Genomic DNA, 23049 nt, shown 5'->3' with positions numbered 1-23049 from the left:
CAACCAACCCACAGATGGAAAACATTCAGTTAAAAAAAATTTATGTGTTAAAAAATTCATGTAAAAATATTTTAATTACATGTTAAAAATATTCAGTTAAAAAAATCTGTACATGTACTGAACATGTATAGATTTTCCTTGTTATTATTCCCTAAACAATAGAGTCTAACAAATATTTACCTAGCATTTATATTGTATTAGGTATTATAAGTAATCTAGAGATGATATAAAGTAAAAAGGAGGATGAACATAGGTCATATACAAATACTGCCATTTTATATCAGAGACTTGAACATCCTCAAACTGTGGTTTCCAAGGAAAGTCTCAGAACCCATTCTCCAGGGATACTGAGAGTCAACTGCATTTGCAATCAAGAAACCAAGAAATGTCCTTCTCTTGGCATGGGAGCTTCACTTTAAAAGAGATTCAATACAAACACAGCACAGAGGCACTTGTGTGCAATATAATAACAAAAAATTATACTGGGACAGCAGAGAAATGGCTTCATATTTTAAAAACTATAAAATCTGCTAATGAACCACAACTGATTCTGCTGTAGTTTTCTTAATGCATCCTTCCGTAAATGCAGTTGCACTAGTTATTATAATACAATGATATATTTCACACTTGAAAACACAAAATAATTCCTATATCTGCTTGGGGATTCATTTTTACCTCTATTCAAACCAGGTTACACAAAATATATATTACAACTTAAGTTGACATAGTAAGACAGTAATTTCTAAAATTAAAGTCTATAGTGAAATAAATTACTTTATAGGTCTTCTCTTTAACATATTTGGACTAAAGAGAAATAAGTTTTTAACCCAGGTAGACACTCATTATTGAGAGACCTTACGTAGATAGACCTTACTAAAAGGCATTCAAGAAATACAATCACTAGTAGAAAGCAGAATGAGAAGTCAAACAGTTCTGTTCAAACCGCCAAACTGTGCCATGTATAAGGTGATGACTCAAGGCCTTCTTCATTGTGAAAGGCTGTCCTCACCCCACATGCAATGCACAGCTGTACTACAACCTCCAGATCACTATTTTTTTTTTCAGTAGAGTACCTGATTTTTATTGTTTCTTTCTCTTCGCCATCTGTCACTTTTTGCTACTCTAGGCATTTCTATTTCTCTCAACCTAAAGGGCACTACAAATTCCAGAGTGTCCAAATTACATACAAAGTAACAATAAAAGGCTTCTAAATAAGGATCTGAGGTGTTTCCTAATTGAGCAAAGTATATGAACTTAAAAACACAACCTTTATATTTATTTTGGACACTTACCAGATCTTACTTGCTCACCTGACAAATAACTCACTTGACTATTTTATGTTCAAAATAGTAACATTTCATTTGATTCTCCCAACAACCCTATGAAGTGGAGTTATTACTAGTTCAATTCGACAAATGAGAAAACTGAGGCAACGAGGGTGTTAAATCGTGTCCCCCAAGGCCAAGGGACTAGAATATGGCAGAGGATTATCTAGATCCTAACCCAGATACTCTGAGTCCAATGTTTGTGCTCATAAATGCCTGTGGCAATACGAATATATCAGTGTGGTTAGTACTCCCCACTTAAATATCTTTAACAATCTTATGGGAAAAAAATACAGAAATAACTATATCAATTACTTGATGTCTAGGAGATGAGAAGCCCTAATTGCCTCCTTTCACCTCTCCAAAAGCTACTCTGAAAGACATAACTGAGGCAGAGAAATGAAAAGCCAAAGGAACACCAATGGGTCAACAAAGCTGATAAGGAAGTTTTCCAGGGTCTAGCCTTATTTAGCATTACGCTGAGCCTATCCTATAGTGGATCCAGACACAGGACTCTCCATTGCCATTTGAAGACTTACTTACCAAGGATGACTTAGGGCTGTTCCTTTTGAGATGTAGTTCCAAATGATCTCTGAATGCCTACCGAATACTTGTATATTTTAGCTTTCAATAAATATTCCTTGAGTAAATGTGGGCTTGGTATTCTGCGCTCTCTGCTGCCATACAAAACTGTAAGCTTGTCTGACTAACAATCATACCTACAGCTCCTTGAAAGCAAGAAATACCTTACCATTTTTAGTTTCTCAATACCCAGCACCATTCCTGGCACATATGGCATTCAATAAGATGTTTGGTAAATAAATGAGCGCAAAAGCAAATGTGCCTGGCACAAAGCAGTATCAATTCAGATGTTTCTCCTTAATTTGAGATTCTCTGTGTGTGTGTGTGTGTGTGTGCATAAAAGGTATGTGCATTCTTGAACAACATTAAGAATTCCTTTGGCCAGGTACAGTGGATCCTACCTGTAACCCCAGAACTTCTGGGAGGCCAAGGTGGGAGGATCACTTAAGTTCAGGAGTTTGAGACCAGCCTGGGCAACATAGCGAGACTCTATCTGTACAAAAAAAATTTTTTTTAACTAGCTGGGCATGGTGGTGCACCTCTGTAGTCCTAGCTACTTAGGAGGTTGAGGTAGGAGGATCACCTAAGCCCAGTTTCAGTGAACTAAGACCACGCTAATGCACTCCATCCTGGGCAACAGAACAAGACCTTATCTCTTTAAAAAAAAAAAAAAAAAAAAAAAAAGGTTTGTTATATCTTATCTCTTTGACTCAACTCACTAGCTATTTTCCTACTGAAGCAAACCTTTCTCAATTTGTATATATGATACATATCTATTTATAGAAAGAGACCTTATGTGCAAACTAACGATAACAGCAAGATTAAACCAGAGCCATATTTAAGCCCCCCATCCAATACTTACTTCATTCTTGTAAACCATAATTTCCTGCCACCATCAAATGATACTCTGTATTTTTATATTACTAGCCCTTTTTACAGATGGGAAATATGTAAACATAATCCAATTATGAGAAATGTTTAAGAGACCTAAGGGCTGTTTCTTAGATTATAAACACCTTATACGGGTTGATATGCCCTAATGAGAAAATCTGCAATCCAAAATGCTCCAAAGTCCAAAACTTTCCGAGCACCGATACGACACTCAAAGGAAATGCACACTGGAGCATCCCAGATTTCAGATTTTCAGGTTAGGGATGTTCAACTGTTAAATATAATGCAAATATTCAAAAAAAAACCAAAAAAATCAAAATCAAAAACACTTCTGGTACCAAGCATTTCAGATAAGGGCTACTCAATCTGTAGCATGTTGGATTTAACAAACTGTACACGGCAATATAATTTAAACTTGTACCCTACCAAATAAGTCAATGAACGAAGCACTGGGTTAAGTGCTTGCATACATCATCTCATTTAACCTTTGTAACAACTCTTCAAGGTGTATATAATTATGATTACCATTTTACAGACAAATAAATGAAGACTCAAGGTTGTACACCTAGCTAGTAAGTATAGAAATCAGAATACACACCCAGCTTTAACTAATACCTGAGTTATTTAGCAACTCACAACTCTATCCCACAGTATACCCTCAACAAAGCAAAAAATTTTCTAAATCATTAACTGCCTAACTCTAACATTGTAATAATACACCATACTTGCTTTTAACTACATCCATCATTCTGAGAAGGAAAACTGATCGCCTCCATAAGCGCCACACCTACTTTCCCACCTTAACCACTGAAATCTTGAATCATATGAGAGCTGTTTATTACTAACATCCTTTTTCTGAAAACCATACTGTGCCCCTCCACTGCCATGAAAAACACTATTGGCACCCACAGCAATACTCTGTATAAAACTCGTCACAGCTATTAGTGGTAATTATCACTACCTTAGGTGACTCTGGAGTCTCAGAAGACTTGAACACTCTAATGTAAGTTTTAAAGGTTTATGTAAGATCCACCACACCAAATGCTGAGTAAAACCATCTGGAAAAAACAAGGAAATTACATGATTAAATATAGTTAAATGTCTCTCTACACGGAACAGCTATTTGAGACGATCAATTGTATGCTATTTTTGTTCCAAAAGAGCAAGGTTTGCAGATTTTGTTTATATACCCATAGGCTAAACATCAAAACTGAAGGAACCAAACTGTCCTGTTTTTCTCAACACTCAAAGACAATCAGGCAAGAGAAGTTCATTTACCATGACTTACATATTATTTACATATTTTTTTCCTTTTCCCTTTTTCTGACTTACCTTCATGGCCTCAATGAATTTTGGGCCATACATAAAAGAGAATTATTAAAGTAAAAAGGGGTCATTTCTTCTACTCTCCCTCTGAAAGAAGGAAGGAAACTTGGAGGTTCTTCAGAAACATACCAAGATTTTTACTGGATACATCCCAAGTCTTTCCTCTTCCTCACTCTCTGTATTCAATCAATGGAAAAGTTCCACTGATCTTCACATCTGAGTATCTCTTTAATTTGCCTAGTTGTCCCTATCTCTAATGCCACTACTCCAAGTTAAAACAACACAGGCAAATGCCTGGATTACTAAGGCAACCTAACTAACTAGTCTTGGTAACTGCTTTGCTTCTTTCCATTCACTCCTCACCTTCCATCCAAAATGACTTTTTCAAAACTATTAGCTATCAGATGTCACCCTCCCCAAAGTCTTTCAATGACTTGCCATCGTTTTCATGATAAAATCAACTTAACATGGCTTAGAAGACTCTCCTTTCTAACCTGGCTCCAATCAATTTCTCCAGTCTTACCTTCTGTCACTTCTGTCTTCATATGCTTTATAGCCACATAGCTCTTCTTCCAGATTCTCAAACTCTTCATGTTGGTTCTGTGGATTTGTTTTGCATCTTAGCTACTGGATAATCTCTTCCTTCCCCACGTACTCTGCTTCCCCACAGCCTCCCAGCCATCTTTAACCTCATTCCTACATAACCTTTATGTCTACATCACAGTTCTTTCTCTGAGAAGCCTTACCTAATCATTCTAGGTAAGACTGGGTGCCTCCTTCCACATACTTCTTCTATTACAGCTCTTACCATTACTTTAGTATAATTACTTCTTTAATTATCCGGTCTTCCTCATTAAACTACATGCTCATTAGAAAAGGGATTATTATGGGTACTTGCCCATCCCTATATCCCCCAACACTGAGCACAATGCCTAGACACATAGCACAGACTTGACGTTTTTATATTGAATAAATGAACAAACAAACATAAAAATTTGGAGGAAAAAATTGAAAGGAACAGATTTAAAAGATATTTTAACCATCAAATATCTCATATCAATAGACATCCTCAAGAAATAAATGGAACTTCTAGATTCTGCTTAGGATGTAGAAAGGTAGAAAGTATGGCATTTTCACCCTTAAAACAAAGTAAAAGATGGATGCTGTGCAAAATCACAAATTTTCTTGAACCCAGCACAAAAGGTAACTTTAAATCTAAGTAATCTAAAATCTAAAGAAAGACAGGATTTCGAAGGGAGAGATGGGACATGAGCACTACTTTACCTATAGTAAACACCGGACACCATACAAGCCAACAAGAACTTGGTTAAAAAATTTTTAATTACTGCAAGCCAAATGTGGACCTGCAGCTAGGGGAAGCAAACGAAACAAAAAAACCCTCTAGCCCACTTAAAGAAGGGGCAGGATCTTTGAAAAAGCCCCATACCTGAGACCCAGAGAAAATGGAAACATCTAGCTAAAACTGAGACTAGAAAAATCCAACACAAAATGTCCTCCCCATCTCCCATCAAAAGCAAGCTAGTAAGTCTCAAACAACATGTAACAGCAAGGTACTACAGTCAGGTATCACGTAATGACAGGGATATGGACTGAGAAATGCATCATTAGGTGATTTTACTGTGCGAACATCACAGAGTATACTTACACAGACAAAGACAGTATAGCCTGGTACACACCTAGACTATACAGTATAGTATAGTATTGGTCTTAGGCTACTAAACTCTACAGCATGTTACTGTACTGAATACTGTAGGCAACTGTAACACAATGGTAAGTATTTTGTTTATCTAAATATAGAAAGGTACAGTTAAAATATGGTATTATAATCTTAGGGGACCATCATCATATATGCAGTCTGCTGTTGGCCAAAACATTGTTATGTAGCGCATGACTTTTCGTGAGCAAAGAGCTAAAGCATGGAGAAATACCTTCTCTGAGATGCAAGTTCAAAGGGAAGACCTAAAGCTGAGGGTAGAGTAGACATTAAGAAAAACTCTCTGGCAAACTAAATCCTACCCTAAACACGAAGTAATGCTAGAGAAACTTGAAGCCTGTGGTAAATTAAAGGTAACCTAGCAATAACAACCCCCCAACACTCCTTCCCACTATACACACACATACATACACACAAACACACACACACACGTCTCAGGAAAAGACAAAGTATGTCCATTTCCAGGCATAAATACTATTTAACTGGCGCTCTACACAAAATGTCCAGATTTCAACCAAAAAAAAAAAAAAACAGAAAAAGAAGCAAAGAAAAAAAAACAAAACACAAAACCACACTGGCAAGAGACAAAACAATCAATAGAACCAGATTTGGACACAACCATCATGTTAGAACTATCAAACACGGAATTTATAGGTTAAATTCTCTAACAAAATATGTAGATAACATGCATACACAGATGTGTAATTTAAGCACAGGGAAGGAAACAGTAAGAAGAAATCAAATGGAAATGCTAGAAATAAAAATATAGTAAAAGAGATGAAAGCTTTCAACAACCTTATCAGAAGACCAAGACAGTCATAGAATCAGTAAAGACCAACAGAAACTACCCCAAAAAAATATAACAAGAGAATGAAAAACAGAGAAGAGAACATCCAAGTGCTATGGGACGATATCAAATACTCTAACATATGTGTAACTGGAATTCTAGAAAGACAGTAAGACAGAAACAAAATATGAAGAGATAACCAAAGTTTTTCAAAATTAATACAAAAGAATCCAAAAAGCTCAGAGAACATGAGACAGCATCAAATAAACAAACAATAACAACAACAAAAATTCACAATTAGACACATCATATTCAAACTGATGGGGAAAAAATCAAAGATAAAGAGAAAACCTTGAAGGCTGCCAGAGTTTAAAAAAAAAAAAAAAAAAAAGACATAATACAATGGAACAGGATAAGAACTTTCAGAAACTATGAAAGCCAGATGCCTCTGAAGTGCTGAAAGAAAAAAAACTCTCAATGCAGAAATCTATATCCATGAAAATATCTTTCAAACTGAAGAAGAAATAAAAAATGTTCAGGCTTGCGGTCCATTCCAAGATGGCCAAATAGGAACAGCTCCAGTCTGCAGCTCCCAGTGTGACTGAGGCAGAAGATGGGTGATTTCTGCATTTCCAACTGAGGTACCTGGTTCATCTCATTGGGACTGGTTGGACACTGGGTGCAGCCCAGGGAGGGCAAGCCGAAGCAGGGCAGGGCGTCGCCTCACCCAGGAAGTGCAAGGGGTCCAGGGATTTCCCTTTACTAGCCAAGGGAAGCTGTGACAGACTGTACCAGGAAAATTGGGACACTGCCACCCAAATACTGCGCTTTTCCAATGGTCTTAGCAAATGGCACACCAGGAGATTATATCCCACGCCTGGCTCAGCAAGTCCCACACCCACAGAGCCTTGCTCACTGCTAGCCAGCAGTCCGAGATTGAACTGCCAGGCAGCAGCCTGGCTCGGGGAGGGGCATCCACCATTGCAGAGTAATGGTAAACAAAGTGGCCAGGAAGCTCAAACTGGATGGAGCCCACCGCAGCTCAAGGAGGCTTGCCGGCCTCTGTGGACTCCACTTCTGGGGGCAGGGCATAGATGAACAAAAGGCAGCAGAAATTCTGCAGACTTACCGTCCCTGTCTGACAGCTCTGAAGACAGCAGAAGTTCTCCCAGCACAGTGTCTGAACTGTGAGAATGGACAGACTGCCTTCTCAATTGGGTCCCTGACCCCCATGTGGCCTAACTGGGAGACACCTCCCAGTAGGGGCCAACTGACACCTCATATTCATACTCATACTCAGAGGGTGTCCCTCTGAGACGAAGCTTCCAGAGGAAGGATCAGGCAGGAATATTTGCTGTTCTGCAATATTTGCTGTTCTACAGCCTCCGCTGGTGATACCCAGGCAAACAGGGTCTGGAGTGGACCTCCAGCAAACTCCAACAGACCTGCAGCTAAGGGCCCTGACTGTTAGAAGGAAAATTAACAAATTGAAAGGAATAGCATCAACATCAACAAAAAGGACATCCACACCAACACCCGATCTGTAGGTCACTATCATCAAAGAGCAAAGGTAGATAAAACCACAAAGATGGGGAGAAACCTGAGCAGAAAAGCTGAAAATTCTAAAAACCAGAGCGCCTCTTCTTCAAAGGATCGCAGCTCCTCGCCAGCAATGGAACAAAGCTGGACGGATAACGACTTTGACAAGCTGACAGAAGTAGGCTTCAGAAGAGTGGTAATAACAAACTTCTTCAAGCTAAAGGAGGATGTTCAAACCCATCGCAAGGAAGCTAAAAATCTTGAAAAAAGATTAGAAAAATGGCTAAGGAGAATAAACAGCATAGAGAAGACGTTAAATGACCTGATGGAGCTGAAAACCATGGCACGATAACTACGTGACGCATGCACAAGCTTCAGTAGCCAATTAGATCAAGTGAAAGAAAGGGTATCTGTGATTGAAGATCGAATTAATGAAGTGAGAAGTTTAGAGAAAAAAGAGTAAAAAGAAATGAAGAAAGGCTCCAAGAAATATGGGACTACGTGAAAAGACCAAATCTACATGTGATTGGTGTATCTGAAAGTGACGGGGAGAATGGAACCAAGTTGGAAAACACTCTTCAGGATATTATCCAAGAGAGCTTCCGCAGCCTAGCAAGGTAGGCCAGCATTCAAATTCAGGAAATACAGAGAATGCCACAAAGATTACTCCTCAAGAAGAGCAACCCTAAAACACATAATTGTCAGATTCACCAAGGTTGAAATGAAGGAAAAAATGTTAAGGGCAGTCAGAGAGTAAGGTCGGGTTACCCACAAAGGAAAGCCCGTCAGACTAACAGCAGATCTCTTGGCAGAAACTCTACAAGCCAGAAGACAGTAGGTGCCAATATTCAACATTCTTAAAAGAATTTTCAACCCCGAATTTCATATCCAGCCAAACTAAGCTTCATAAGTGAAGGAGAAATAAAATCCTTTACAGACAAGTAAATGCTGAGAAATTTTGTCACCACCAGAGCTCCTAAAGGAAGCACCAAACGTGGAAAGGAACAACCGGTACTAGCCATAGCAAAAACATGCCAAATTGTAAAGACCATCAATGCTAGGAAGAAACTGCATCAACTAACGGGCAAAATAACCAGCTAACATCATAATGACAGGATCAAATTCACACATAACAATATTAACCTTAAATGTAAACGGGCTAAATGCCCCAATTAAAAGACACAGACTGGCAAATTGGATAAAGAGTCAAGATCCATCAGTGTGCTATATTCAGGAGACCCATCTCACATGCAGAGACACATACAGGCTCCAAATAAAGGGATGGAGGAAGATCTACCAAGCAAATGGAAAGCAAAAAAAAAAAAAAAAAAGCAAGGGTTGCAATCCTAGTCTCTGATAAAACAGACTTTAAACCAACAAAGATCAAAAGAGACAAAGAAGGCCATTACATAATGGTAAAGGAACCAATTCAACAAGAAGAGCTAACTATCCTAAATATATATGCACCCAATACAGGAGCACCCAGATTCATAAAGCAAGTCCTTAGAGACCTACAAAAAGACTTAGACTCCCACACAATAATGAGAGACTTTAACACCCCACTGTCAATATTAGACAGATCAACGAGACAGAAGGTTAACAAGGATATCCAGGACTTGAACTCAGCTCTGCACCAAGCAGACCTGACATCTACAGAACTCTCCACCCCAAATCAACAGAATATACATTCTTCTCAATACCACGTCACACTTGTTCCAAAACTGACCACACAGTTCGAAGTAAAGTACTCCTCAGCAAATCTAAAAGAACAGAAATCACAACAAATTGTCTCTCAGACCACAGTGCAATCAAATTAGAACTCAGGATTAAGAAACTCACTCAAAACCACACAACTGCATGGAAACTGAACAACCTGCTCCTGAATGACTACTGGGTAAATAATGAAATGAAGGCAGAAATAAAGATGTTCTTTGAAACCAATGAGAACAAAGACACAACATACCAGAATCTCTGGGACACATTTAAAGCAGTATGTAGAGGGAAATTTACAGCACTACATGCCCACAAGAGAAAGCAGGAAAGATCTAAAATCGACACCCTAACATCACAATGAAAAGAACTAGAGAAGCAAGAGAAAACAAATTCAAAAACTAGCAGAAGGCAAGAAATAACTAAGAGCAGAACTGAAGGAGATACAGACACAAAAACCCTTCAAAAAATCAATGAATCCAGGAGCTGGTTTTTTGAAAAGGTCAACAAAATTGATAGACCGCTAGCAAGATCAATAAAGAAGAAGAGAAGAATCAAATAGATGCAATAAAAAATGATAAAGGGGATATCATCACTGATCCCACAGAAATACAAACTACTATCAGAGAATACTATACATACCTCAACGCAAATAAACCAGAAAATCTAGAAGAAATGGATAAATTCCTGGACACACACACCCTCCCAAGACTAAACCAGGAAGAATCTGAATCCCTGAATAGACCAATAACAGGCTCTGAAATTGAGGCAATAATTAATAGCCTACCAACTAAAAAAAGTCCAGGACCAGAAGGATTCACAGTTGAATTCTACCAGAGGTACAAACAGAAGCTGGTACCATTCCTTCTGAAACTATTCCAATCAATAGAAAAAGAGGGAATCCTCCCTAACTCATTCTATGAGGCCAGCATCATCCTGATACCAAAGCCTGACAGAGGCACAACAAAAAAAGAGAATTTTAGACCAATATCCCTTATGAACATTGATTCAAAACTCCTCAATAAAATACTGGCAAACCGAATCCAGCAGCAAATCAAAAAGCTTATCCACCAAGATCAAGTTGGCTTCATCCCTAGGATGCAAAGCTGATTCAACATATACAAATCAATACACGTAATCCATCACATAAACAGAACCAAAGACAAAAACCACATGATTATCTCAATAGATGCAGAAAAGGCCTTCAACAAAATTCAACAGTCTTTCATGTTAAAAACTCTCAATAAATTAGGTATCAACGAAATGTATCTCAAAATAATAAGAGCTATTTATGACAAACCCACAGCCAATATTATACTGAATGGGCAAAAACTGGAAGCATTCCCTCTGAAAACTGGCACAAGACAGGGATGCCTTCTCTCACCACTCCTATTCAACATAGTGTTGGAAGTTCTGGCCAGGGCAATTACGCAAGAGAAAGAAATAAAGGGTATTCAATTAGAAAAAGAGGAAGTCAAATTGCCCCTGTTTGCAGATGACATGACTGTATATTTAGAAAACCCCATTGTCTCAGCCAAAAATCTCCTTAAGCTGATAAGAAACTTCAGCAAAGTCTCAGGATACAAAATCAATGTGCAAAAATCACAAGTATTCCTATGCACCAATAACAGACAGAGAGTCAAATGATGAGTGAACTCCCATTCACAATTGCTACAAAGAGAATAAAATACCTAGGAATCCAACTTACAAGGGATGTGAAAGACCTCTTCAAGGAGAACTACAAACCACTGCTCCACAAGATAAAAGAGGACACAAACGAATGGAATAACATTCCATGCTCATGCATAGGAAGAATCAATATTGTGAAAATGGCCACAGGGCCCAAGGTAATTTATAGATTCAATGCCATCCCCATCAAGCTACCAATGACTTTCTTCACAGAATTGGAAAAAGCTACTTCAAAGTTCATATGGAACCAAAAACGAGCCTGCATTGCCAAGACAATCCTAAGCCAAAAGCACAAAGCTGGAGGCATCACGCTAAAGCTGGAGGCATCACGCTACCTGACTTCAAACTATACTACAAGGCTACAGTAACCAAAACAGCATGGTACTGGTACCAAAACAGAGATATAGACCAATGGAACAGAACAGAGGCCTCAGAAATAACACCACATATCTACAACCATCTGATCTTTGACAAACCTGACAAAAACAAAAAATGGGGAAAGGATTCCCTATTTAATAAATGGTGCCGGGAAAACTGGCTAGCCATATGTAGAAAGCTGAAACTGGATCCCTTCCTTATACCTTATACAAAAACTAATTCAAGATGGATTAAAGACTTAAATGTTAGACCTAAAACCATAAAAACCCTAGAAGAAAACCTAGGCAATACCATTCAGGACATAGGGATGGGCAAGGACTTCATGACTAAAACACCGAAAGCAATGGCAACAAAAGCCAAAATACACAAATGGAATCTAATTAAAGAGCTTCTGCACAGCAAAAGAAACTACCATCGGAGTGAACAAGCAACCTATAGAACGGGAGAAATTTTTTGCAATCTACCCATCTGACAAAGGGATAATATCCAGAATCTACAAAGAACTTAAATTTGCAAGAAAAAATCAAACAACCCCATCAAAAAGTGGGCAAAGGATATGAACAGACACTTCTCAAAATAAGGTATTTATGCAGCCAACAGACACATGAAAAAATGCTCATCATCACTGGTCATCAGATAAATGCTAATAAAAAGCACAATGAGATACCATCTCATACCAATTAGAATGGCGATCATTAAAAAGTCAGGAAACAACAGGTGCTGGAGAGGATGTGGAGAAACAGGAACACTTTTACACTGTTGATGGCAGAGTAAACTAGTTCAACCACTGTGGAAGACAGTGTGGCAATTCCTCAAGGATCTAGAACTAGAAATACCATTTGACCCAGTGATCCCATTACTGGGTATATACCCAAAGGATTATACATCATGGTACTATAAAGACACATGCACACGTATGTTTACTGTGGCACTATTCACAGTAACAAAAACTTGGAACCGATCCAAATGTCCACCAATGATAGACCGGATTAAGGAAATGTGGCACATATATACCATGGAATACCATGCAGCCAAAAGAAAGGATGAGTTCATGTCCTTTGTAGGGACATGGATAAAGCTGGAAACCATCATTCTGAGCAAACTAACACAAGGATAGAAAACCAAACACCTCATGTTCTCACTCATAGGTAGGAATTGAACAATGAGAACACTCGGACACAGGGCAGGGAACATCACACACTGGGGCCTGTCATGGGGTGGTGGGGTGGGGGAGAGATAGCATTAGGACAAATACCTAATGTAAAAGACGAGTTAATGGATGCAGCAAATCAACATGGCACATATATACATATGTAACAAACCTACACATTGTGCACATGTACCCTAGAACTTAAAGTATAATAGATAAACTAATTAATTAATTTTAAAAAGTTCAGGCAAAATATAATTCACCATGAAAGACTAAAAAAATAAAATACATGATTATTTCAATAGATGTACATAAAATATTTGACAAAAATCAACATCCATCCAGTAAACTAGGAATAGAACTTCCTCATCCTAATAAATGTTATCTACAAAAAAAAGCAGAGCAATAAAAACCTATAGCTTATATTATACTTGAAGAACCAAATTCTTTCCCCATAAGATGCAAAAACAAAGTAAAGATGACCACACTTGCCACTTCTATTTGACATTAAAATGGAGGTTTCAGCCAGTGCAGCAAGGCAGAAAAAAATACAAAAGACATCCAGATTGGAAGAAAGAAGTAATACTGTCTTTATCTGCAGGTGACATAATCTTCTGCATAGAAATCCCATAGAATCTATAAGAAAGCTATCAGAACTAAGTAAGTTTAGCAAGGTCATAAGGATACAAGCAGTTCTATATTCTATCAACGAAAAAACCTGAAAATTGAAGAGTATCATTTACATTAGCACTCAAAAACATGAAATGCTTAGGCATAAAACTAACAGAGTATGTGTACAATCTACGCTGAAAACTAAAATACATTGATAAGATATCAAAAATCTAAAGAAAGATAGTAAATGAGATGCCTCAATATTTAAGATGTCAGTTCTCCCCAAAATGATCTTTAGAATTAAATCAGAATCCAGAAGGACTTTCTACAGAAATTAAGAAGCTGATTCTAAAATGGATATGAAGAGGCATAGGAAATGGAATCACCAAAGTAACTTTGAAAAGGGACAAAGATAGATTTCAAGTTCGCTATAAAGCTACAATAATCAGGTGTCATAGTAGAGAAAGGGTAAATATATAGATGAATGAAACGGAGTAAGAGTCCAGAAAAAGACTCAAACGTATATGAACAACTGATTTTCAAGACATGTATAAAGGAAATTCTATGAAAAAGAGAGTCCTTCCAAAAAATGGTGCCAAAACAAGTAGAAATTCATTTCCAACAATAAAAACTGTATCTATACCTCACACCACATATAAAAACAAAATGAATCACAGATCTAAATGTAAACCTACAATTTTAACACTGCTATACATAAATATAGAACAAAATCTTTGGGATTTTTGGTTTAGCAAAGGTTTCTTAGACATAACATCAAAAGCATGATCCATAAAATAATTTTTTTTATTATACTTTATGTTCTAGGGTACATGTGGACAATGTGCAGGTTTGTTACATATGTATACATGTGCCATGTTGGTGTGCTGCACCCATTAACTCGTCCTTTACATTAGGTATATCTCCTAATGCTACCCCTCCCCACTCCCCTGACCCCACAATAGGCCCGGGTGTGTGATGTTCCCCTTCCTGTGTCCAAGTGATCTCATTGTTCAGTTCCCACCTATGAGTGTTAAATCAATAAACTCGACTTCATCGAAATTCAAACTTCTGCTCTTCAAAGACATGTAAGAGAATTGTAAAAAGCCACAAACTGCGAGAAAATTTGCAAATCACATCTGATAAGGAACTTTCATCCAGAATCTCAAAACTCAGTGTCAAAAAAACAACAAAATAATTTAAGAATACTTCACCAAAGAAGATAAAAGGATGGCAAAAAAAGATGTTAAAAATCATTTATCATTAGAGAAATACAATTCCAGTTACATAACATCCTGGAAAATACAAAACTGTAGAGACAGCAAACATACCACTGGTTGCCAGAAGCTTGGGATCAGGTAAGGGGCTGACTATAAAGTGACAAGGGAATTTTTTGGATTGATGGAACTGCTCTCTCTGCATTTTAATTGTGTGGGAGTTACACAACTGTATGTTTGTCAAAATTCACAAAATGTACTCCGCAAAAGGTGAAGTTTGCCATATATAATCTTAAGTTTTTTAATGAAAAAATGACACCTCTTTAAAATTCCTGCCAAAATAGAGCTGACAGCACTGACCTTTTAATTTCTGACTCTTGGCTTTAAAATATGCCTATCTAGTAGCCAGTGAATAATCAGTATAGCCTTAATGAAGTTATCTGTAAGACTGATGGTTTCTTTCTTAAATCTTGAGGCTACAGTCTTTCCCAATTTAATTCTGCAGTCATTACTTAAAACTTAATTGACTTACTCAACTTTGCACGTGTTAACAATGAGAACCTTGGTCTCCTTTGACTGTCAACTCTATCATCTCCTCCATATACAACCAAACTACAAAATCCTTTGCACTGCACTTAGGCACATATACAAAACTATATTTTTAATTTGAACAGTTTTATTTTGAACTATAGAGGAAAAGAGGGCTCCAAGAATGCCGAGGTAATCTGGCAATTCCAAATAACATTAGGAACATCAATATGTAAGAATTTTTTCTAAAATACATTTTTTTCCAAACTTTCTCGCTCAAACCTTAGATTCACCACCAAAGCATACAAATAAAAACTAAGCTTACCTTGCATTCAAGATTTTCCATGATTTGGTGTCAATCTACTATTTCAATAATGTAGCTATCATTCTCAGACACAAAGTCTCCATTCTAGGCAGGATGGCCTCATTGTCTGCTCCTTCCAACTTCTGAAATGCCCTCCTTGATAATGTGTAATGCCCTCCTAAATGAGTTGGGTTTTAACTGAGATACCTCATTGTCGTTATATCACTTTCATTATATACTACTTTATATTCTTATTCAACTGTTTCATTTATGAATGCTATCTCACACTCTATAAGTTTCTTGAGGGCAGATAGTATCTTTCATAAGCTTCTTTTATCCCTGGGAATACAATAAATATTCACAGAAAAATTAATGTAAGAACTGATTTTAAATTACTTTAGATCTTATACTAATTTAAAATTAACTCGATAACTTCCTGGAAGTTTATTTTGTACTTTGAGAAACTGAGGCATGGGGCACTAGACTTTGTTCCCTGAGATCTCAGCTGTATCACATTCATCTTCATATCTCCAGAGTTGAATACAGTGTCTGACACAGGAAAAACATTAATTAAATAGTTAACTAAATTTCACTTTCTAAGGCCACAAAGTAAGAAATGGAATCCTGAAGTTCTAGTCCAATTCTCCCAATATTATATTAGTATTTTGAAATGTTCTCTAATTTCTCATATTTGTTCACATATTCTCCCTGAATACACTACAAGTATAGCAAACACAAAAGTTGTTCTACCTCCACTTTTTAAAGCTCAAAAAGCAACCACTGCAGTATTGAGTGCGTGCATAGTAGGTAGGCAATATTCCTATCAGATTTCTTAAAAAGCAACATACAGGCAGCTCACAGACACTTCTCTGCCCCATGTAAAAACATGTTAGTTACTCTTCCTATTGGGAAGATTTATTTTTCATCATCTTTGGCACAAGTTCTAGAATGCTATCTGCCAGGCCCCATGCCCCAATAAATACGCATCCACAAGCAATTATGGAGATAGATAGCTTATGAGGAGGGGGCACTCTTTGGTCAGGTCCCAATGCTAACCTGTGGTTAGGGGGAAAAAAGAGTAGGGGGAGGGGTGTGGCCCTGTGATTAATCACTGCCCACTCTGCTTCGGGGTATTTATCACAGCCCGCTGTCAGGTAAATCACTGGAAAAACACCTCTTCAGTAATTAATGTGAAGTGACGGATGGACAGTCCCTGGGCCCATTAATCAGGAACATCAGCAGCCTACTGAGATTATGAATGTCAGGATGCATAAACTGCCGGTGGATCAATAGGCCCAGGAATTCATCCAAGGCTCTCATTTCCGAAGCATCTCCGGTACATTAGGCTCCCTCTACCCTTCCCCCAATCTGAAGTGAAAAGCAAGGTTTCAGAACAAAGAGCAGGAGCTGAGGTCTAAAGTGACCAGTGAGAGAAAGCAGTCAAGGAAGCTGGCCATGACTAGGGATGGTACCAGGACAGGCAACATGAGCACAGAGCTATACTAAGAAGCTCTCTCGGAAGGCTCAATGTTCCTGCAAAAGAACCAGGGAAGACATGGTACACAACCAATTATTCAGAGCCTAATTGTCCACTTTAGGGATCATCAGTTTCTTGCTTCGAATTTTTTACCCATTTCCCCATCTATGTTTTCTTGCCTTTCATATTAGCACCACCAAAGAGAGTAGAGAGAAATGAGAGAATGAAAATTCCATTTTTGCAACCTAACGATCTAGGTAAAAATTTGTATTTATGAAGAAAAACAAGAATTTACATAAAATAAAATCAGTAAATTACCTTTACCTCATCCCTAAATACCACAATGACAGAATTACTAGAAGTACCCCAAGTGTTAAGCAAAAATATTCCCCACCAAAAGGGTCTGCTCAACCTGTAAAATAGTCTGGAGCTGAAAGACTATTTCTGTCTACTTGTCATCCCAAGTTTAGTCAAATTGTGTATGGGAAGTAAGCTTGGGCCACAGCCTCATACTGAATACATTCTAGGCTGGCAGTGACGGGAAGGAGGCTGCACTTGCTGCCACATCCCGCCAAACCCCAGTGCTGTGCTTTGTGGTCAGACTCAGGCCAGGGCTGCAATTGTTGGTTAGAAAGTAGCTCAGAGTTACGGCTGCCTGTTCCGCTAAATCTCATTTCATCCTACTGATGGATGGATGGACAGATGGCTGCCTGGTGAAAGCAGCATTATCAGCCAGCTTCTATGGAGCCTCTGGATGATGGATAGCCCTCTTTCTACCTTCTCCAAACCACCATCGATCCAAGCCATATTTCAGCGGTCAGAAGCCCAGTAATATTAAGACACACAATCAAGTTAAGTTACTTGCAAGTGTAAACCTCTAGAACAGAAATCCTAACACCTCAGCTTTGCTGTCATGAACCAAACTAAAAATGTTACAGTTTCATTCTTTCTAGCTGCTAACCCAATGAATTCCAACAGCTCAAGCCCAAAGGGAACAGCTGGGCTCCATTCCTAGCAGCTTCTCGAAAAGCTAGTTTGTCTGCCAAATTTTTTACTAGCCAGTTCATTTCTGTGAAATGAACTCTGCAGCAGTAGTGAACAGATCTGTGAATATGTGTACATCCCGTGGAGTATAAAGCTATTAGAACCATCAAACAACCTAGAGTTTGTCAATGATATAATCACTAGCCTCAAACATGTGTAGAGCCTTAGACATACCAAATAGACCTTCTCTACCAACACCAAGGATAGTGATTAAAACCAGGACAGATTAAAATTATCTTTTGAACATAATCCTAAAATGTTGTTTCTACCCAATCAGCTTGACTGGCTTCTACTCTCTTGTGTACATATCGTAGTAAGTACTAATCCTTGCCTGCTTTCACAAGCACACTTCTGAGTCCATTTGCTCTGTCACATTCTAGACACTCATCTCAGCTTGTCTGGGTATTTAGACTACCATGCCTTTCCTTGTTCCTTCCATCTTATCATCCTGAGCTCTCAGACAGCAACTTGGACTTGTATAATTGAATATTGTGTCAAAGTTATTTCCACTGGTGTGGCTGGAAGAAACAGATTCTGACTCCAGCTTCATGACATAGGTTCCCAGAACCTACATGCCCTCTTTTGCTAAGCTTACTTATCCCCAAATGACGACTTCTCAAAATGTCTCACTATTAACTATACCTGAACAGCTTGGCCTGGTTCCCCCTAGTCTTGGCCCCTCTTGAATGAACCACTGCCATCCTGAGCCTACATTCACAGAAAATTAGTTTGTATTTGTTTATGGGGCTAAAAAAATGCCACGGTGGAGTAGTAACTGTCTTTCTACTTGGTGTTATGGTAGTTTACTTAATACTTTAATATTTAAGCCTTAACAACATCTACAGCTCTGTTTCTATCAAAAAAGAACATGCTATTGTTAAAGATACTACTTTATTAAAGTGTTGTATTAAGAATAGCACTGCCCTTCAAATAAACATTAAGGAATTTTTACAGAGCCTTAGAATTAGACTTACTGAAAGGGATTGTATAGGTCAGAATTCAACATCCTAGTTTTTCAGATAAAGATACTGGAATTCAAAATTGTAATGTCCGTGGTTACATAGATATTAAGTGGCAATGCAAGACTGGAACCTTGGTTACAATTATAAGGGCTGTGCTCATTCTGCTATATTTCTCAGACATTCTGTTTTCATCCTTGGAATTTCAGAAAGAGTGAAGGCAACGAGGGTTAAGTGTTGTGTGCGTGCCTATGTGTTTTGGGGAAGGAAGATGGCCACAAATAATTAAGTGTGGTGACCTATACTATTGTGCTTCCCATCGAGGCTGCCCATAGGTCATCTGAAAGCCATTCATTATTATTATTTTTTTTTTTTTTTTGAGGCGGAGTCTCACTCTGTCGCCCAGGCTGGAGTGCAGTGGCCAGACCTCGGCTCACTGCAAGCTCCGCCTCCCGGGTTTACGCCATTCTCCTGCCTCAGCCTCCCGAGTAGCTGGGACTATTTTATAGAACAAAACTGGATGACTACTTGACAATTAGATATGTCTATTCCTTTCTTCTCCTTTCTTTAATATCTGCCCCAGTCCTACCCACAAAGTTTTGAGAAGAAAAAAGCAGAAAGATAATAAATACAAGTAGAATCAGACAACAAGAGGCTCTATGACTTAACATAAATGAACAGAGGAGCAATGTGTCCTCTTCATTTCCAAGAACGCCACATTCTGGTCAAATACAGAGCACAATTTCAATGACTGGACTTCACCCTCTGGTGGCCAAAATGTGTCACTACTACATTTCCCAGTTTCTAAGCTACCTCCATACCCATCTTCAAATCTTACAGCTGAAGCCAGGCACAGTGGCTCACGCAGGCAATCCCAGCACTCTGGGAAGCCGAGGTGGGAGTACTGCCTGAGGTCAGGAGTTCAAGACCAGCCTGGGCGACACAGCAAGACTGTCTCTAAAAAATTAAAATAAGATAGAAAATTAGCTGAGAATGGTAGCGCGTATCTGTAACCCTCACTACTTGGAAGCCTGAGGCAGGGAGACTGCTTGAGCCCATGAATTTGAGGGCGCAGTGAACTATGACTGTGTCACTGTACTCCAGCCTGGGTGACGGAGCAAGACCCAGTCTCAAAACAAACGAACAAAAAGCTTGTAGCTGAAAAGAGCCTTTGAAAACCATCTGGTTGAGGGATTTATCTAAGACTATTTGAGTGGCAGTAACTAAGACTAGAACCCAGATTGTCTATCAACTAAACTAGCAGTTTTACCACTATTATAGCTGTATTATCAGTTTTCCACCAAGTATATGCTCAGGATATAGGAAGTTAATTGTGCTGAAGAAATAAGCACATAATGCACATCAAATCCAAATATATTATCCACACTAATGCTCACTACCATCAAGGATAAATGACTGGGGTGATTTTTCCATCCCATTCCCTCAAAAATGTGCCTCATACACTGGACAAGACTTCTACCGTGACTATCTTGGCACAAGAAAAAAACTTCAAACAATTCCCCAAAAAGGCACTCACTCTGGGGAAAAAAAAAAAAATAAGGTTATGTTAGATGAGTAATAAGGAATGACAATTCTTTGAACTGTTAGTTTTATATATTCCCAAAGCTCATATAAAGGCTGATTTATTTGCATTAAGCAAATACATTTTAGAAAAAACAGTTTTTTAGACTCATTTGCAAAGCTATCTTAAACCAAGACAAAGATTCTTATCTTTCATTTTAAATAAAAAGTCTTTTTATAGTTTCTACTTAGTTAAGAAAGAACTATTAAGCCATGCCCAAGAGAACAATGACATATTTTTCCAAATCTGCCGCAATGAACCATGTCTAATTGTGTTTTCTGTTTCATTACAGTTTAGGCCCTACAAGCAAAAGTGAAGTAGTGGTAGAGTAGTGCCATTAGTAGTAGCAGAGGAAGAGAAAGAATAATAATCAGCTACCATTTACTGAGTGCTTACTATGTGACAGGGACTGTGGTAAACATTGCATATTCATTACCTCATTTGGTTCCAACTATAGTACTACGAGATAGCTATGATTAACCCAATTTTATATATGAGAAATCTGAAGCTTAAATAACTAAAGATCACACAACTTCTAAGTGTTGGTTAGGATTTCAAAGTCTCTGCACTTAACTACTATACTAGACTGCCTGATACTCAGCAGAATGGTCTCACAATAATGCATTAGTTTCATAAATATTCACAATTTGCTTAGAATCCATGTAACTGCAAAGCAACCAAAAAGAGTTCAAAGACTGCTGCCGTAAAAAGAGAAAACCAAGTAAGATAAGAATGAAAGATCTTTAATGCTTTCATAGTATGCCTATTTCCAATAACCTTCCAGACATAAAAAGGCTGACAATAATTCACTATTGTCTCTGAAACTTCCTCATTCACCTTGCCTCACCCTCAAAGCCATATGGTAAAGAACCTCACCAGGTGTCAGGAGAGGAACACCCTCTCTTCTATTCCCCATAAGAATAATCTCTATACTTATTCCTACCAACTCCTCCAAGCATTTGAAAATGCTGTCCTTCTCTATGTCCCTTCTCCAGAGGCACATTTCAACATGGGACCACCAACCAGTGAAACTGGTAACACAGTTCTCACACTAGCAGAAGCTCAAAGTAGAAGGCAGAGTATACTTTCAAATCTTGAGTCTAAAACAGAAGAAACCTGTATATCAAATACCAACTGCAGATGGTATTTTCAGATGCAATCTTAAACAGAATATAATACAGTAGTTTAATATTAGTCTGCCTTGGACATTTGTATTTATTGCCTCTGCCTCTCTGCCTGCAGCTGGACAAAGTATACAGCTTGCACAACTGGAAGAAACATTTCATGAAAACACTGAGTATCAAGACAACAAAAGATACAAGATACATGATTCCAGTAGGATCCTAGAGGTCCCAAAATACATAAACAAACTGGCACAAAAAGGTCTTTCTCACAACATAACACAATTCATGCCCCCAGCGTATTTTATACTCCACTGGCTATAGTCGCCATGCATCAGCACCAGTTGATTTCACGCTTTATAGGCTGGGAAACAGTCCGCAGCTTAGTCTTTTTCACACTCCACTGACAAGGTAACCCCACAACTCACCAATTTAACTGCTCCAAGTTTAATGTTAGCACCTATTATTGACCACCTCAAAAGGCAGTCAGATAAAAAGCTTTAATATACTGAACAACGGCAATATGATATGAAATAGAAAGGTAGAGAGAAAAGTTTGCCTCCTACTCTGCATATGTAACTGGTGGTAGGGGGCAGGGAGAAAAGAAAAAAACTCCCTCTTAAAACTTCTTTCCCTCATTACACATCTGGAGGTTGGTCTGTTTCTACAGTTATTTGAAATTAGTTCCTCTCCTGGGTCTATTCTGGGTTTAACTGACATCCTATAGTTGACAATAAAGGAGCTCAAATGGATAAGGCTTTGGGGGCTTTACCTCAACCTTGACATGCATTAAACTTCATTTTTTTTTTCCTCTTTAAGATTCACAGAGTAAAGCTAATAAACCACTGGGTAAATTTTGAAAGTAGAGGCCACCAGACTCAATCTCAGCTAAGTGTCATATATATTATCTCATTTGATCCCAACTACAATACTAAGAGGTAGCATTATTATCCCAACTTTACAGATGAGAAATCTGAAACTTAAGTTACTTAAGATCACACGGTTTCCAAGTGTTGGACAGGACTTCAAAGTCCCTGGATTGGATTTCAAAGTCCCTGCACCTAACTACTGCACTAGACTAAAACATATACCTTCT

General features: G+C 38.2%; 1 protein-coding gene across 3 annotated transcripts in view; it reads right to left on the bottom strand.

Moving 5' to 3' along the window:
• R3HCC1L (R3H domain and coiled-coil containing 1 like) overlaps nt 1–23049 on the bottom strand; it is a 104938-nt gene that overhangs the window by 50047 nt on the left and 31842 nt on the right. Inside the window, exon 3 of one of the 3 annotated variants that reach the window (XM_007963781.3) lies at nt 3760–3856. The exons of the other annotated variants lie outside the window; for them this stretch is intronic. The gene's annotated coding sequence lies outside the window, so the exon portion shown is untranslated. The remainder of the gene's footprint in view (nt 1–3759; nt 3857–23049) is intronic. 3 annotated transcript variants of the gene reach the window in all.

The sequence above is a fragment of the Chlorocebus sabaeus genome, chromosome 9 (assembly GCF_047675955.1).
Source record: "Chlorocebus sabaeus isolate Y175 chromosome 9, mChlSab1.0.hap1, whole genome shotgun sequence".
Lineage (NCBI taxonomy): Eukaryota > Metazoa > Chordata > Mammalia > Primates > Cercopithecidae > Chlorocebus > Chlorocebus sabaeus.
This window is presented reverse-complemented; position numbering and strand designations above follow the sequence as displayed.